Source organism: Macrobrachium nipponense, chromosome 37 (assembly GCF_015104395.2).
Source record: "Macrobrachium nipponense isolate FS-2020 chromosome 37, ASM1510439v2, whole genome shotgun sequence".
Taxonomy (NCBI): Eukaryota; Metazoa; Arthropoda; class Malacostraca; order Decapoda; family Palaemonidae; genus Macrobrachium; species Macrobrachium nipponense.
This window is the reverse complement of record NC_061097.1, coordinates 47,436,720-47,454,190: the sequence shown is the minus strand read 5'-3', so window position 1 is coordinate 47,454,190 and position 17,471 is coordinate 47,436,720. Positions and strand designations below refer to the sequence as shown.

The window sequence follows — 17,471 nt, the reverse complement described above, 5'->3', positions numbered from 1 at the left end:
CCACTGTGTAGTAAATGCAATTGACCTTTTTATTTGTGAAAAAAAAAAGTTCCCTAACACCACATCTTTCTTTAATTTTTTTGAACGAGTATTTAGCAATTTTTTTCCAAGGATTTGGGTTATTAATTTGAAATATTTTTTTTTCAGAAATGACAGAATATCATTACATGGAAAGCGGGAAATAATTCAAACAAAGTAAATGAACAATTAATTTTCATCAAGTAGAGAAAAAATTCAATGAACATTTTTATAATAGATAATGTGTATTTTCAATATCAGCATTTTATAATAATAATAATAATAATAATAATAATAATAATAATATAATAATAATAATAATAATAATAATAATAATAATAATAATAATAATAATAATAATGAAAATTTAAAAAAAAAACTATACCCACCGATTTACCCAAACGGAGAAAAATTTAAAAATATGATATCGAAAGTTTTATGACTGCAAAAATATATATATAAAAGATAATAATAATAAATGAAAAACCACTAACCATATTAGATTCTCAAATCGTGATTTAGGGAGACGCAAACCCGCTACATCTGAGTGGCATCCATGACACTAACCACTATACCTTTACACATTGGATAAGACAGATACTCGATATTCTTTGACACTGGAGAATGAAACTAGCACATCATTAACTTAATGGGGGACATGATGCAATTATGTTATCGAATATATATAATAATACTAATAATAATAATAATAATAATAATCATAATAATAATAATCATAATAATAATAATAATAATCATAATAAATACATCATCAAGACTGTATGAACACTACACAAAAATTAAAGGGCAAAAAAGCCATATATAATAATAATAATAATAATATAATAATAATTAATAATAATAATAATAATAATAATAATACTGTATGAACGATAACAAAAATTAAAGAAAGGCACAAAAAGACCATATAATAATAATAATAATAATAATAATAATAATAATAATAATAATAATAATAATAATATAATAATAATAATAACAATAAAATAAGTTTTTATTCATATTAATAATTGAAGTTAATTAATTAACTAATTAATCATATTTATAATGAAGAGAAAGATTGGAAAATGGGAATCTTGACAGTATAACACATAAAGCTAACACAAAAACAAAAAATAATATAAAAACCTGCTAGAAGAATAAAGTAATAGAGAGAGAGAGGAGAGAGAGGAAGGAGAGAGACGAGAGAGAGAGAGATGGAGATAGAGAGAGAGAGAGAGAGAGAGAGAGAGAGAGTGCACAAAGTAAAGAATTAATATCCCGCTCTTGAATTCACCTCCGACTTCACCGTCTCACTAACACACCCTCTGTCAGTTGGATGACCTCTCTCTCTCTCTCTCTCTCTCTCTTTCTCTCTCTCTCTCAACACAGGCCTCTTTTATTTTACTATTACATGTGAAAATTTCTCACAAGTTTTTTCTTTCAGACAACATAAATCATCCTAGCAAAATATTGACAAATATTGAGGTTCTGGTGTTAGTGACCATGACTGATGCAACGCCAGGAGATAGCATTAGATCATTCAAACATTCAACACGCACCGATAACCCCAGACACCATGTCTCCCCCCCCCCCCCCCCCCCCACAAACAATTCTGCCCCTCGCCTATACATTAAGAAGAAGAAAATCATTACTCCCTCCCTCCAATAAGTCACAACCCCCTGCTCACCCCCCCTAATTTCAGTCACCGCCCCCCCCCCCCCCCCGATTCCAGTCACCGCCCCCTCCCCCCACAACCCTAATTCCAGCCACCGCTCCCTTCCCAAGGGCTCCACCATCCCGCCCAGAAGTGCAAATATGCGGCGGTTTTCCAGAGCAAAGACTTTGCGTTGATCAACTAACCTTTTGATTTAGTCTTGCTGGACGCTTACGACTTGAATGTCGCTTTTATTATTATCACTTTTATTATTATTATTATTATTTTTTTTTTTTTTTTTAACCGCAGCCCTCCAATTCGCCTGGGTGGTCTTTAACAGTGTGGGGTTCCTGGTTGCATCCTGCCTCCTTAGGAGTCCATCACTTTTCTTACTATGTGCGCGCGCTGTTTCTAGGAGCACACTCTTCTGCATGAGTCCTGTAGCTATTTCAGCCTCTAGTTTTTCTAGATTCCTTTTCAGGGATCTTGGGATCGTGCCTAGTGTTCCTGTGATTATTATTATTATTATTATTATTATTATTATTATTATATCTTAAGCGTGATATGGAGATTACAACCCACATCGATGATGTCGTCAATATATATCAAACTATGCGGAGGGCTTTCAATGACTTACTCAACTCTTAGGAGTCCATCACTTTTGTCAGTGTGTGCTGTTTCTAGTAGCACACTCTTCTGCATGAGTCCTGGAGCTATTTCAGCATCTGGTTTCTCCCCTGGAGATTCATTTTCAAGGATTTTGGTTGAGTTGAATAGAGAATTTAGGCCAAAGGCCAAGCACTGGGACCTATGAGGTCATTCAGCGCTGAAATGGAAATTGACAGTAAAAGGTTTGAAAGGTGTGACAGGAGGAAAACCTCAAAGCAGTTGCACTATGGATCAAGTGTTAGGAGAGGGTGGAAAGTAAGGTGAAGAAAAAGAATATGAAAGGAGGTACAGTAAAGGGAACGAAAGTGGTTGCAAAGAACCTTAAGTAATGCCTACAGTGCACTGCATGAGGTCCACTGACGGCACTAACCCCCCCTACGGAGTCAAGGATCTTGAGGTCGTGACTATTGTTCGTATGATTATGGCATATCCCATATCCATCTTATCTCTATTTTCAGGTCTTGATACTTGTTATTATTATTACTATTATTGGTTTTGCTGAATGTTATTGCTGCTTCAGCAAGGACATTCAACAAACCCTGTTTAAAAGAGCGTCTCAAACCAAATTATTATTATTATTATTATTATTATTTCAGTAGATGAAACCTATTCACATGGAACAAGCACATAGGGTCCATTGACTTGAAATTCAACCTCCCTAAGAATGTTGGTGTTAACCTTCCACCGCAGGCCCCACACTGCACCAGTAACTGATCATGGTACAGAGCCAGGGATTTTTCATCGGCCTGCGGGAGGCGCGAACCCGCGAAATCTTAGCTGCATACCACGACTCTAGCGACCATAAAAGCGGATCAGTCAGCTAAACAGGTCATCGAATGGGCAAAAGTGAAAAATAAACATTGATTACTGCCATTGCTATCAACAAAATAATATACCAATAATTATTTATATATTTGTAATAATGTATAATTAATAAATAAATAAAAAAACAGCGCAGAAGCTCTAAGAAATGAAACATGATATTGAACTTGGAGAACAGTTGTGCTGATTATAATCTTGTTATGAAGCAGAACAACATGAAATATTATATATTTTATACTATATATATTCTATACCAATCAAAAACAATCTCTCTCTCTCTCTCTCTCTCTCTCTCTCTCTCTCTCCGAATTTTTGTGTGGCAAGTTTTTGCATAATATAAACAACGCCAATAGTTACGACCCCAAAACATCGAAAAACTCCGTTCTTTTTTTATTTTTTTTTTTTTGAGCCAGACAAAGCAAAACTCATAATAAACACAACATTTCCGTTTTAGACCAAAATGTTTTGTCGTGCATTGTCATGGCGATTTCTTTTTATTAATTAAGGTCGACGTTTGTTCATTTTTAAAGTCGACTTTCTGATCATTTTAAAAGTCGACTTATTCCTCATTTTTAAAGTTGATTTTCTGCTCATTTTTAAAGTGAATTTTTACTCATTTTCAATGTTCACTTTCTGCTAAATTTTTAAAGCTGACTTTTTACTCATTTTTAAAGTTGACTTTCTGCTCATTTTTAAAGTTGCCTTTCTGCTCATTTTTAAAGTCGACTTTCTGATCATTTTTAAAGTCGACTTCCTGATCATTTTTAAAATCGACTTTCTGATCGTTTTTAAAGTCCACTTTCTGCTCATTTTTAAAGTTGATGTTCTCTTTATTTAAAATCGACTTTATGCTCTTTTAAAGTTGACTTTCTGCTCATTTTTAAAGTTGCCTTTCTGCTCATTTTTAAAGTCGACTTTCTGCTCATTTTTAAAGTCGACTTTTTACTCATTCTTAAAGTCAACTTTCTGCTCATTTTTAAAATTGACGTTTTGCTAATTTTAAAAGCCGTCTTTCAGCTCATTTCTAAATCGACTTTCTGTTTATTATCAAAGTCGTCTCTCTGTCCATTTATAAAAGTTCAATGATGTTCATTTGTAAAAGTCGGATTTCTCTCATTTTGAACGTCGACGTTCTGCTCATTTATAAAGTCGACTTTCCATTCAGTTTTATGGAAAATATACATTTAATATACTTTATTCGTTAATCTTTACACTGATGATATGGAAAACGAATTTTTAAGAATTTCCCGAGTTGAGATCGACAATACCTTCCTTTAATATATATGATTTTACATATATTTTTGTTAACAAAAATGTCACCTCTTGACCTTTTACAGTATACAAGAGCTTTAACTTGGCATGTGTCCACCATTGCAGTGTGTTTAGTACAACGACGTTGGGGATAACCGTATAAACATGAATAAGGCTGTCAACATCATAAAGAAATATTAGTCATAGATAATGTGCTCCGAAAACCCTTAAGGGTCACTATCTAGGCAAGATCCAAAATTTCAATTAGAGCCCTTGGGGTTCACTATCTAGGAATTATCCCAGATTTCAATAAGAACCCCTGGGAGTCTTTATATACATAGGAAAGATCCCGAATTTCAATTAGATGACTGTTTCCTCTAAGGAGTATCTGACTGAAATCGACTTTCTTTATAAACTGTCTTTCCAAAGGTTACCTGCGAGTAGCTCTCACACTGACCACAAACTCCGCAGCTTCTACTGACGCGGAAGTCTGTTCTGTGAGGCGTAACACTTCGGCAGGAAACAGGCGACGTAAAACGTTCCTCTTGAATGAATGAATGAATCATGAAATCATGAAGGCTATCAAGCCAAGCACTGTTGAACTTTCAGGCACTCGGCGCTTGTGACAGTGAGAAGAGGAAGGGGGAGGAGGGGTTTGGAGTGGTCGAACAGCGAGATCAAAGGAATCAAGAAATTGGAAATGGAATATAAAGTTGAGGCCAAAGCGTTGGGACCCATCATGAGGTCATTCAGACCTGGAAAGGAATTTGAAACAACTGTTAGAAGGTGGATAGCAAGAAGAAAGATAATAATAAAAATGGAGGTACAGTAAAAGGAATAAAAGGTGTTGCAGCTAGGGAGCCGAAGGGGACGCTGAAAAGCACCTTTAGTAATGACTACAGTGCACCGCGCGAGTTGCACTGACGGCACTGACCCCCTACGGAGAATGGAATCCAGAAAATAAAAGAGATGAGATGTATCAGTTTCGTTAAAGGAGGATCTACATATAGGTACAATTTGGACAAAATTTCCTCTAGGGATCAATTCGATTTATAAAATGGTGTAAGTACCCATTTGCTTCTAACTGAAATATGTATCATTCCATTAGGTAAACCAAACAAAAACTTCTTTCAGTTTTTCTTCTGAAGATTGAAAAAGAAACCCACAAAATCACTGTGTAACTTGTTTACTTCTAAGTATTTACATTTAATTTTACTTCTCACAGATAGGGCCTGAAAGTACTCGAGTGTGGAGTAAAATTAAATGTAAATACTTAGAAGTAAACAAGTTACACAGTGACTTTGTGGGTTTCTTCTTCAATTCCATTAGGTGTTCTATGCATTAGTTAAATTAGGATACGGCTGATGCATCAGTTCGTTCATGGTTATTGCCTGTAATAGTTCGATTTATCCGTTTATTTTGCCTTCATTCATGGTTAATGTCTGAGCACGACTTGTGAGATGGTTGATTTGACTTCATAAAGGGTGAGGTATTGTCTCGATTTCTGAGGATCGAATTACAATATATACGTATATCTATATATATATATATATATATATATATATATATATATATATATATATATATATATATATATATATATATATATATATATATATATATATATATATATATATATATATATATATATATATATATATATATTATACATATATATATATATAATCTTTGGAGGAATTCAGTAGGCAACTCCAAATTGAAACTGAAAAGCGCAATCTCAATAGATATAGTTAAAGAAATGACTCGAGGAAAATTCTTAAAAATTACCACTACCCTAGCTTTCTAGGAAATAAAAAAAATATAGAAGTCGCAATGACTATTGTGTAGAGAAAAGAAATTATGTGGTTTCGTATTTTATAAGAAAGTACGAGACAAACAACCAGACCAGATATAGCAGGTTCCGTTCCTTGAAGTGTCATGAAAAATAAGGTGAAATAAGATGAAGAATACTTCTTCAAGTCTGACCTAAAAGTCACAAGACAGATAAAGCATGTCTCTTTCAGTTTCAGGGTTTAAAAATATATAACCAGAAGTGATCAGATTATTCTACAGGTTTCTTCACCAAGTTACGCCGAACAAACAAGACTGAACTGTACTATTTTAGGAATGCGCTACGAAGGCAAACCAGATTAAACTTGCATTGAAACTGTCAAGGATGAACTCTAGGGCTGAGAACTAGAAGGGCCAATGTCATAAAACCATGTTTTCAGAAAACGCATTTAAAATATTGCTTCCTTTAATTAAATTCAGGTAAGTACAGCAAACGAAAGTTTTTTTTTTTTTTTTTTTTTTTTTTTGGGGGGGGGAGATTGTTTAACTTATAACATTGGCCATTATAGCACTGAAACAGAGATAAATTTCTAGTTTAGTGACCGTCTTAACTACAATCGGCCATTTTTTGACATTGGCCCTTTTAGTTCTCAGCCCTAGAACTAATGATCATAAACGAAGCAAACCAGAAACTTGCATCTCAAAAACTTGCGTCTCAAGCTTCGAGAATAAAGTAAGAAAGCAAAGTATAAAGAAAAAAAAATAGATTAATCTTGCATCTCAACCTTCATGAATAAACCAAGTAAAAAAACCAAGGTATAATAACCTTGCATTTCAGCCTTCATGAATAGATCACGTCAAGAAAACAAAAGCAGATTCATTTTGCATCACAACCCTCATGAACACACCAATTTTCCATCTTGATGAACACACTAAGAAAGCAAAGCATAGCAACCTTGCATCTCAAGTTTCACGAATAAACCAAGTAAAATGACAAAATAGATTAACTTTGTATTTCAATTTTAAAAAAAACACACACACCAGATTAAGCTAGCTTTCCCCTCATAGAGAAAGAACCAAGGCAGAACCAAGTTAAAGGAAAGCGAGCCAGAGTGAACTGGTATTTTTTGAAGGTTCATTTCCTGTTATGATGCAAGACTTCGAAATATAGCGTCACATCCTGGGCAAGAATTTCTTTCTATCTTCACCTTTTTCATCACCGAGAATAATTTGCTCATTAGCCAATCATTACGTAATTACCGAGAAAATGCTAAATGTTCAGCTTCAAAGGTCACTTAAAAATAATTTTCTTGCCTTTTTTTATCGAAAGACATATCAGAAAATGGTAAAAATACCTGTGGTTGATTTTCATAACTTCTATGTTGTTGTTTCTTTATTATTTGTTATATGTTAAGGCTATTATTGCATGTTTTTTTTATAGGTCGGTACATTATGAGTAACAACGATAATAATTATATCAATAGTAGAGATGTACACTTCAATCAGCATTTCATGACCCTCTACTTCCATTAAATTATCTAAGTATACTATCCTATTTAGTGTTTCGACTCCATATCATCCTCATCATCATTAACTACCTTATCTAAGATACGCCTATCCTCCCCTTTCTAAAATACCCCTATCCTGCAATCCTTACCTCTTGGTGAATAATTTTATACAAAAGGAGTTTCACCCCCAGCCAACAAAAACACCCTGATACTTAACTAACCAAGGGCTCGAATCCGCCATGGAAATGAAAGTTTCCTCACTTCCTCTCGAATTCCAAGGCTTTCAGTGGAAAGCCTATTAAAAATGTCAAGGCAGAGAGGAAGTTCAGACGTCATTTCAAATCATTCATCTCCAACACCTCCCATTCTGCAAAATATAGCAGTGATAAATCTTATATCGACAGCCTTCACATCTTTCCCGTCATTTGTATGCATCATCCATACATCACTTCCATAAAGGACTGTTGGCTCACCAACGCCTTCATCCGCGTCCAATTTTCGCAGGCGAAGTGAGCGGATATGACACAATAACAGTGGTTGATGCAACAATAAACAATCAAGTCGCAAGGAAACAGATAATGAGAATACCCAAGCGGCACATGACGGTTAAGTGAATGACGGTTTCTATAGCAGTTATCTCATTAATAGACTTGTCAAAACAACAAACGAAACGAACGCAGTCGGTTGCGCTTTTGTTTTCTCTCTCGTTCTTCACGATAAGTAGTCCCACTTTTCAGGATGTTCTTGCTACAGACTTATTAACTATAATTTTAATCAAAAAACCTTTCTGGATGTGACAACGCATGTAAAAAGAAAGGTAATATGAATCACGGCCAAGGAAAACAAAAATGCAGCAGTCATTTTTATTCCAGCCATGAATCTGCAAGTGACGATGCATAAAAGAGTGACATTGCCGACGTGTGGTGCAACTCCAGAGAAAATAATGTAATTTTGACTGCAGTTCAAAACGTTGATAGATCGAAAATCCACCCAAAAAAAAAAAAAAAAAAAATCTTGAAAGTAACCGAGAAAAAATAAAACGACCAGTGAAATACACCTAGTATATATAATATATATATAAATATTATATATATATATATATATATCATATATATATATATATATATATAAATATATATATATATATATATATATGTAATATATACGTCTATTTATAGACATATATCAGTAACCCATATACATTTAGAAAAGCACTAAGCTAAACAACTGCGTCTTACCTCGATCTCTCTCTCTCTCCTCTCTCTCTCGTCTCTCTCTCCTCTCTCTCTCATTAGCCAAATTTTGACAAGCAACAATAGGCAATTAGATATATTATTCATTAATGATAAAAAACTAAGAATGCTGGCCCCTTTTATTAATAAAATATACACCTTAACCACTTTAATAAATAAGGTTGTCGTCACAGGAAGATATTTCATGCAACCTACATAGATTACATACGTGTATGTAAACAAATACATAATCACGTAAGTGCAAGAGTATGCAAGTATGTGTGTATATATGTATGTATATTTATTTACATATTCTTGCAATTATATACAGACATTTACACACACGTATATATACTTACATATTCTTGTACCTACGTGCACGACTTATATATATATATATATATATATATATATATATATATATATATATATATATATATATATATAAACCTACAATACCCACCTAAATTAAGCGTATTCAAAACGTTCTGACAATACCAGGGGCAAAAAGTTAAAGACTCTCTTAGGCACATGGATATATGAATACAGTATTACATGAATCCTGAATACAGTATTACATGAATCTATTATCATAAAAATCAGGATTCCATAACAGTGACATATTCTGCCAGACAAGCCTTTGATTTAATTTGGGCCAAGATATAAGAAGACGAAATCATTGAGATGGAAATAAACGAGTATATAGACAGGAATCCAATTCATCACAAATATAAAAATGTAGGACTGAATTCACTGAACGCAAGAATAATCATTGTATATGTTCAGGGAATGGATGCCAAGAATAAGTCACAGATGCGATAACAAATTTGGATACATGCATACATACACATTATATATGTGTGTATATATGTGTGTGTGTGTATATATATATATATATATATATATATATATATATATATATATATATACGCATTACGCAACAAATGTCCTTTAATGTCTAATTCGCTCCACCTCGCAATTAATATATTTTCATATATGTTAACCGAAGGGGAATTTTTTAGTCGATAACAATTTCGTTGGCTCACAAGCGCGAACCTAGGAACCGAGAAATCAGGACGTGCGGTGAAGCGCTCTACCCACACAGCTATCACGAGAGGTATAAGTTGATGCCGTCTCTCACCTATACAAATTCCTGTCGTGCTCAGGTCTTCGTTGTTTTGGAGTCGGCATTCAACCAACCTTGGTCGACCTTGATAACTGTGTAATGCTTTTGTCGGATGTAGCCAGTTTATGAGTCTTATCACATCGACGTGATTCATATATATGAATCACGTTGCTGTGATATGACACACACACACATAGAAACACACACACACACATATATATGTATACACACATATACATATTAGGTGTTGGATTCGATTCCGGAGCGTATCTAAAACCTTTGGGCACATTACGTTGAATCTCAACTGTTCATCTGTCGACCCGAACATTGATTAAGTACCTGACACTCAGTCAACTTGTGGGTCGCAACCACGGTGAAGGACAAAGGTGCTAACAACCTTATCCCAAAATTCACAGCCAAAAGACAATTTGACAAATCCAGAACCATTTCATGACCTGAGTCTCTTATGCAGAACTTGGAAGAAGATTGTCATCAACCATTTCAGTTAGAGGGACAAGCTAATCCTTTCTATGGCTTTTTCTTGGAGGGGGCGGGGCCTGTATTCACAGCAAAATCCCTTCCGAACACCAGAGGTCAACCCAACCTTAGAACTGGGTAAACTAATGTATCCTGCGATATGTTTGTTTGTTTTTGTTTGTTTGTATGGTGGTTTTACGTTGCATGGAATCAGTGGTTATTCAGCAACGGGACCGACGGCTTTACGTAACTTCCGAACCACGTCGAGAGTGAACTTCTATCACCAGAAATACACATCTCTCACTCCTCAATGGAATACCCGAGAATCGAACTCGCAGCCACCGAGGTGGTGCGCCAACACCATACCGGCCACGCCACTCAGGCGCTTCCTGCGATATGAAATTCTCAAACCCAGGTGACTCTTTCCCCTTTAACTTTCCTTCTGGAATACTGGCTGGTTTGCCTTTCGTCCCCGAAGAAAAAGATATAAAAGAAAAAAAAGAAAAAAACATTTTTTTAGATCCTTAACGAAGGCTTGACTTTCTTCTCCTACGCTCCCAAACTTTCATCTCACCCTGCGAAGGATATAACTTTCAACCTGAGGCAAAGTAACGCGTTTGCTTAAATCCTCAAGGAGAACTCCTAAAATAAAATCCACTCTTTTTTCTGTTTTTTTTTTTTTTTCTTCAACCGAAATGTACGTTTCAGAAATTCCACAGGAAAAATAAATAAATAAATAAATAAATAAATAAATAAATAAATAAATAAATAAATAAATAAATAAAATAAAAGGACCAAAAAGCCTCCCTGAGGAACTCCCATCTCCGTAACCAGCCGAGCGCGCCGCCGCCGCTCAATCGCGCCATGGTCGAATCCTTGAGGAAGACACCTCGACCTTTAATAATTCTATCCGTACCCCCTGAAGGGCACCAGGACAGGGCCCAGTTATCTGCAGGCTGCAAGTCCCGCCTGGCAACAGGAGACATGACCAGGGTTATTCAAAGCGGCTCGAATGGGTTCAAGAGGGGAACGAATATTAAAGCAAATAAGAAACTATATATATATATATATATATATATATATATATATATATATATATATATATATATATATATAGATATATGACACGAAGGAAAATAAACGACGGAGTATCCACGAGACCTTTCGACGTCCAAACGTCCTTTACTAAGCATATATCTTTATTTATGGATTTATCACGTTCCTAACTTTCGTGATTCAGTTATACATACATACATACACACACACACACACACACACACATATATATATATATATATATATATATATATATATATATATACCACTGGTAAAATGTTCTGTTACAACAGAATTCCACCTAATAAAAGGAGCCCATAAAAACGCCAAAATATAGAAAGAAAGTAATGTATTTCAGAGACTGCTGTCTCTCTCTTCAGGAGTCTCTGAAATACAGTGTACTTTCTTTCTATATTTTGGCGTTTTTATTGGCTCATTTTATTAGATTTAGATTATTTATATATATATATATATATATATATATATATATATATATATATATATATATATATAAATATATATATATATATATATATATATATATATAATATATATATATATATATATTACACGTGTTATTTGTATAAACTGGGAAAAGAAATTCGTTATTTGCAAAAATGAGATTCGTAAAATTGCGAAAAGCATGCGTTATCTGTAATACTGACAAAAAGGCCCCTTCGTTATTTGTAAAACTGAGATCTGTAAAATTGAGCAAAGGCCTTAGTTATTTGTAAAATTGAGAAAAGGCCTATGTTTGTTTGTTTGTATGGTGCTTTTACGTTGCATGGAACCAGTGGTTATTCAGCAACGGGACCAACGGCTTTACGTGACTTCCGAACCACGTCGAGAGTGAACTACTATCACCAGAAATACACATCTCTCGCTCCTCAATGGAATGGCCGAGAATCGTACCCGCGACCACCTAGGTGGGACGCCTACACCATACCAACCACGCCACTAAGGCGCTAAAAAAGGCCTTTGAGTATTAATACAGCTCCGGATATGAAAGGTCAGAGGTAACCTTACTGATTTTCGTGGGTGTCACGTGATTATTATCATCATTATTATTATATTATTATTTCAGCGGATGAAACCTATGCACATGGAACAAGCCACGAGGGGGGGGGGGGGGTGGGGGGGGGCACTGACTTGAAATCCAAACTTCCAAAATATGTTGGTTTCAACCTCTATACCCGCAGACCCCACACTGCAGCAGTAACTGATCATGATACAGAGCCAGTGATGTTTCGTCGGCCTGCGGGAGGCGCGAACACACGACATCCGAGTGGCATGCCACGGCACTAACCACTACACTAGCTTATTATTACGAGCCATGCGTTCTTTATTTGCAAGTTCGGTAGTGTGGATGTTCTGAGAAGCATCAAAGGTGTCCCCGAGTTTCTGAAAACTGATTGATAACATGTTTTTATTTTAATTGTAATAACAGAGCCGTTCCAAATAGCCCATTAATTATTGTTCAGTTCACTTGGAAAAAAAAAATAGCTTCTAATGAAATACGAAATGTTACGAAACTGCATTTCATAATTATTGATTGCAAGATATATATATATATATATATATATATATATATATATATATATATATATAATATTATATATATATGTGTATATATATATATATATATATATATATATATATATATATATATATATATAGAGAGAGAGAGAGAGAGAGAGAGAGAGAGAGAGAGAGAGAGAGAGAGAGAGAGAATCCTATATAGACCATCGGTCAGTATAGGCGGACATGTGACATTTCGTAACAAAAGCGGCGGCCCGATGTCATAAACAATATGGGGTCTCCCGATAAACAAGTTATGCCCCAGATATGGAGGTGTATCTTACCTGACTCCCGCCAGATGAAACGTGCGGGAGAATTCTCAGAAGTGCATTTACCTGCGAAGAGAAGTTAACACGAAGTCAGGATTTTTAGTAATGATCCATAAAAGTGAGGCGTCAGGAACCATTGCATGACATAGGCTACGTAAAGAATTGTATTCTGATGAACAGATTTTTTTCTCTTTCTTTTATAATCACAGATGCTTATAAATCGAATTTTGTTTTTTTTAAATAACAGATGTTTGTGAATCACAATTTTTTTTTAAATCACACAATTGTAGTTTTCACTGATTTTTACTTATGTAACTAAAATTACAAAATAATAATAATAATAATAATAATAATAATAATAATAATAATAATAATCTGATATTGTATGACTCATGCATGATATTATTTATAATACCAGGCATGAATCATACATCAGTCCCAAGACAGACGCCGCCCGTAAATAATAATAATAATAATAATAATAATAATAATAATAATAATAATAATAATAATAATAATAAAAAACAATAATAATAATAATAATAATAATAATAATAATAATAATAATAATAATAATAATAATAATAATAATAGCATAAAGAACAGAACATAAGACTTTAGGCCAATGGCCAAGCACAGGAACCTAAGAGGTCATCCATCGCTTAAAGAAAAACTGACAGCATTAAAGGTCTGAAAGGTGAAACAGGAGAAAAAGTAAGGTGCTGGAAAGAGAATGTAAACTGAGGTACAGTAAAGAGAAAAGCTTATGTAAAAAAAAAAAAAAAAAAAAAAAAAAAAAAAAAAAAAAAAGCGCCTATGATTGCTTTTGAGTTGAAAGAACGAACATGGAGGTCTCAACTCATCGGCATAAGCTTTGAAATGATAAATAATTACATATGATTACGATCTGCAGCGGCCAAGTTCCGATTGAGCATCGAATAAGAAATGTTTATTTGAACTCTTGAGCAATGCCGAATGTAAGTCACGCCGGAGATGCATTGGCGCGCGCGGTCAACAACTGTGAAATTTGGGAAAATATGCTCTCTCACGTTCGATTGCATTGGGACACGTTCATGAATACATACCTGCCTGTGTATGTATGCATGTTTTTTATTTTTTTTTTTTTTCTTTTACGTTACATGGAACCAGCGGTTATTCAGCAACGGGACCAACGGCTTGACGTGACTTCCGAACCACGTCTAGAGTGATGAACTTCTATCACCAGAAATACACATCTCTTAATCCCTCAATGGAACGCCCGAGAATCGAACTCGCGACCACCGAGGTGGCAGGCCAAGAGGCCATACCGATCACCGAGCCACCGAGGCGCTCACGTACCTGCCTGTGCTCAGAAATTCTTAACACACACATTACTGGAAATCGAGTTTTAACGTTATTTATGAATGCTTATTGCGACTAGGAATATTGAGAGCATTCCTTCATCTGCTTTTGCGTTAACTATGCTGCTTTTTATTCATTAATGATACATATTTTAGAATCTGTGTGGAAATTATTCCTAAACGACCATAGTAGGTACACGCCAAAAATCCTGTTTGGGGAAGGGTGAGTGATAGGCTTTTTTTTGCATGGGGAAGGGTTTTTTGTGGCCGTGGCCAGGTTCTTTTTTTTTTTACATGGCCATTATTTTGACAATGGCGTTTTTTTTTTACATGGGCGTTTTTTGTCATGGGCGTTTTTTTTGACATGGGCGTTTTTTTGACAAGGCCGTTTTTTTGACATGGGCGTTTTTTTTGACAAGGCCGTTTTTTTTGACATGGGCGTTTTTTTTGAGAACACAAAGGCGTTTGGGGGGAAACATGGGCGTTTTTTTTGGTTGACAAGGCCGTTTTTTTAACAGGCGTTGTTTTTTTGACATGGGCGTTTTTTTGACATGGGCGTTTTTTTTGACAAGGCCGTTTTTTTAACATGGCGTTTTTTTTTGACAATCGTTTTTTTTGACAAAACGTTTTTTGACTGGGTTTTTTTTTTGACAAGGCCGTTTTTTTTTAACATGGGCGTTTTTTTTGACAAAGGCGTTTTTTTGACATGGGCGTTTTTCTTGACGAGCGTTTTTTTACAAGCGTTTTTTTTGACATGGGCGTTTTTTTGACAAGGGCGTTTTTTTTTTTTTTTTTTGACAAGGGCGTTTATTTTACATGGGCGTTTTATTTGACAAGGGCGTTTTTTTATATGGGCGTTTTTTTTACAAGGGTTTTTTTTTGGACATGGGCGTTTTATTTTTTACATGACCATTTTCTTACAAGGGTATTTTTTTTGACAAGGTCGTTTTTTTACATGGGCGGTTTTTTTTTACATGGGCGGTATTAGTTTTTATTGACATGGGCGGTTTTTTTTCACTCTTTCCTTTTTTATTAAACTCGCTCTGCTTCATCTGACTTATAAAGTGAAATATGCAACGGATAGTGGGGGGTTGCAACCAGGGCAAATTGCTAATAACCTTACCACAAATAATTTGCTTACAATATTATATAGATATATACATATAAAGTGTGTATTATATATATATATATATATATATATATATATATATATATAGGTTCCTCATTAGACGAGTGGTTTACGTTCTCCCCTACCGATTCGGTAGTCCCGAGTTCGATTACCCGCTCTGCCAACGTGGAATCAGAGGAAATTTGTTTCTGGGGATTAGAAATTCATTTCTCGATATAATAGGGTTCGGATCCCACAATAAGCTGTAAGGGCTGTTTCTAGGTAACGAATCTGTTCCTAGCCACGTAAAAATGATAAGTGTGTGTGTGTATATATATATATATATATATATATATATATATATATATATGTGTGTGTGTGTGTGTGTGTGTGTGTGTGTGTGTGTGTGTGTGTGTGTGTGTGTGTGTGTGTGTGTGTTTAAGCTCAGGAAAGAAGTGTACAGAAAATAAAGCTGGTTAAAGAATGCTCACTCTAGCACAGTTGAAACCCACAATGAATAATAATAACCAAAATGACCACAATGAATAACCAAAATAAAGAAACGGGCCACTCATTCCCGTCCAGCACTTCTCGTAATGAGATGCATGATGAATGGTGACACACCCTGGTGAGACTAATTAATTCAGGATTGGCGGAAATTGACGGTAGCTAATCATTTTACTAAAGGACTGGAAGAGTGGGGGTGGGGGGGGGGGCAGCGGCTGGAGGGCAGGGGTTTGAGGGAGGGGTGGCGAGGAGAGAGAGAGAGAGAGAGAGAGAGAGAGAGAGAGAGAAAGACTGGTTCCCAAGGTGTCAGTCACCAAAAACCAGTTCTTCTTATATGCTGACATATAGATGACATCTAGTCAAAAACAGCTGACTGAGCCATATGCTCTCTCTCTCTCTCTCTCTCATGTGGGTTAAGTAGTCAGCATATCTGTCACTACTTGTTCATCATCATACATTCATCGAAAGAAAGCTAGACAAAATCATTAGAAGGACACTGTGAATGAACAGTAAAACCAGCTCCTAGAGACAAGTGAGCACACGAGGTCTCCTCTTACGATGGACTAACAAGTCTTTGAGACATCCTAATCCTTGTAACTCCAAGTTTTCATTATTTGAAAACGAAACCTACTCCCTCGTGCCTTGTCCCTGACCAACAGTTTATTCGGAATGAAATTTATAATCTGTTCTTAATAGATTGCAAAAAAAAAAAAAAAAACTACCCTCAAGTTTATTCATTTTGCATAGTGTAAACAAGATTTCTTCCCTTTTCGTTTTAATATAAAAGACTTTATTGTAGATTCCTCCGTTTCTGTATGGCCACCAAATACACGCCTTTCTTTTGTTTTCAGAATGTCATATTATTATATTATTTTTTTTTTTTTTTTTTTTTGCTCTATCACAGTCCTCCAATTCGACTGGGTGGTATTTTTAGTGTGGGGTTCCGGGTTGCATCCTGCCTCCTTAGGAGTTCATCACTTTTCTTACTATGTGTACCGTTTCTAGGATCACACTCTTCTTCATGAGTCCTGGAGCTACTTCAGCCTCTAGTTTTTCTAGATT

General features: G+C 35.1%; 1 protein-coding gene across 4 annotated transcripts in view; it reads right to left on the bottom strand.

Annotated features, from left to right (window-relative positions):
* The window catches only part of LOC135209245 (band 3 anion transport protein-like), a 396,919-nt gene that overhangs the window by 352,745 nt on the left and 26,703 nt on the right, over nucleotides 1-17,471 (bottom strand). The window contains exon 2 of one of the 4 annotated variants that reach the window (XM_064241942.1): nucleotides 13,470-13,520. The exons of the other annotated variants lie outside the window; for them this stretch is intronic. The gene's annotated coding sequence lies outside the window, so the exon portion shown is untranslated. The remainder of the gene's footprint in view (nucleotides 1-13,469; nucleotides 13,521-17,471) is intronic. 4 annotated transcript variants of the gene reach the window in all.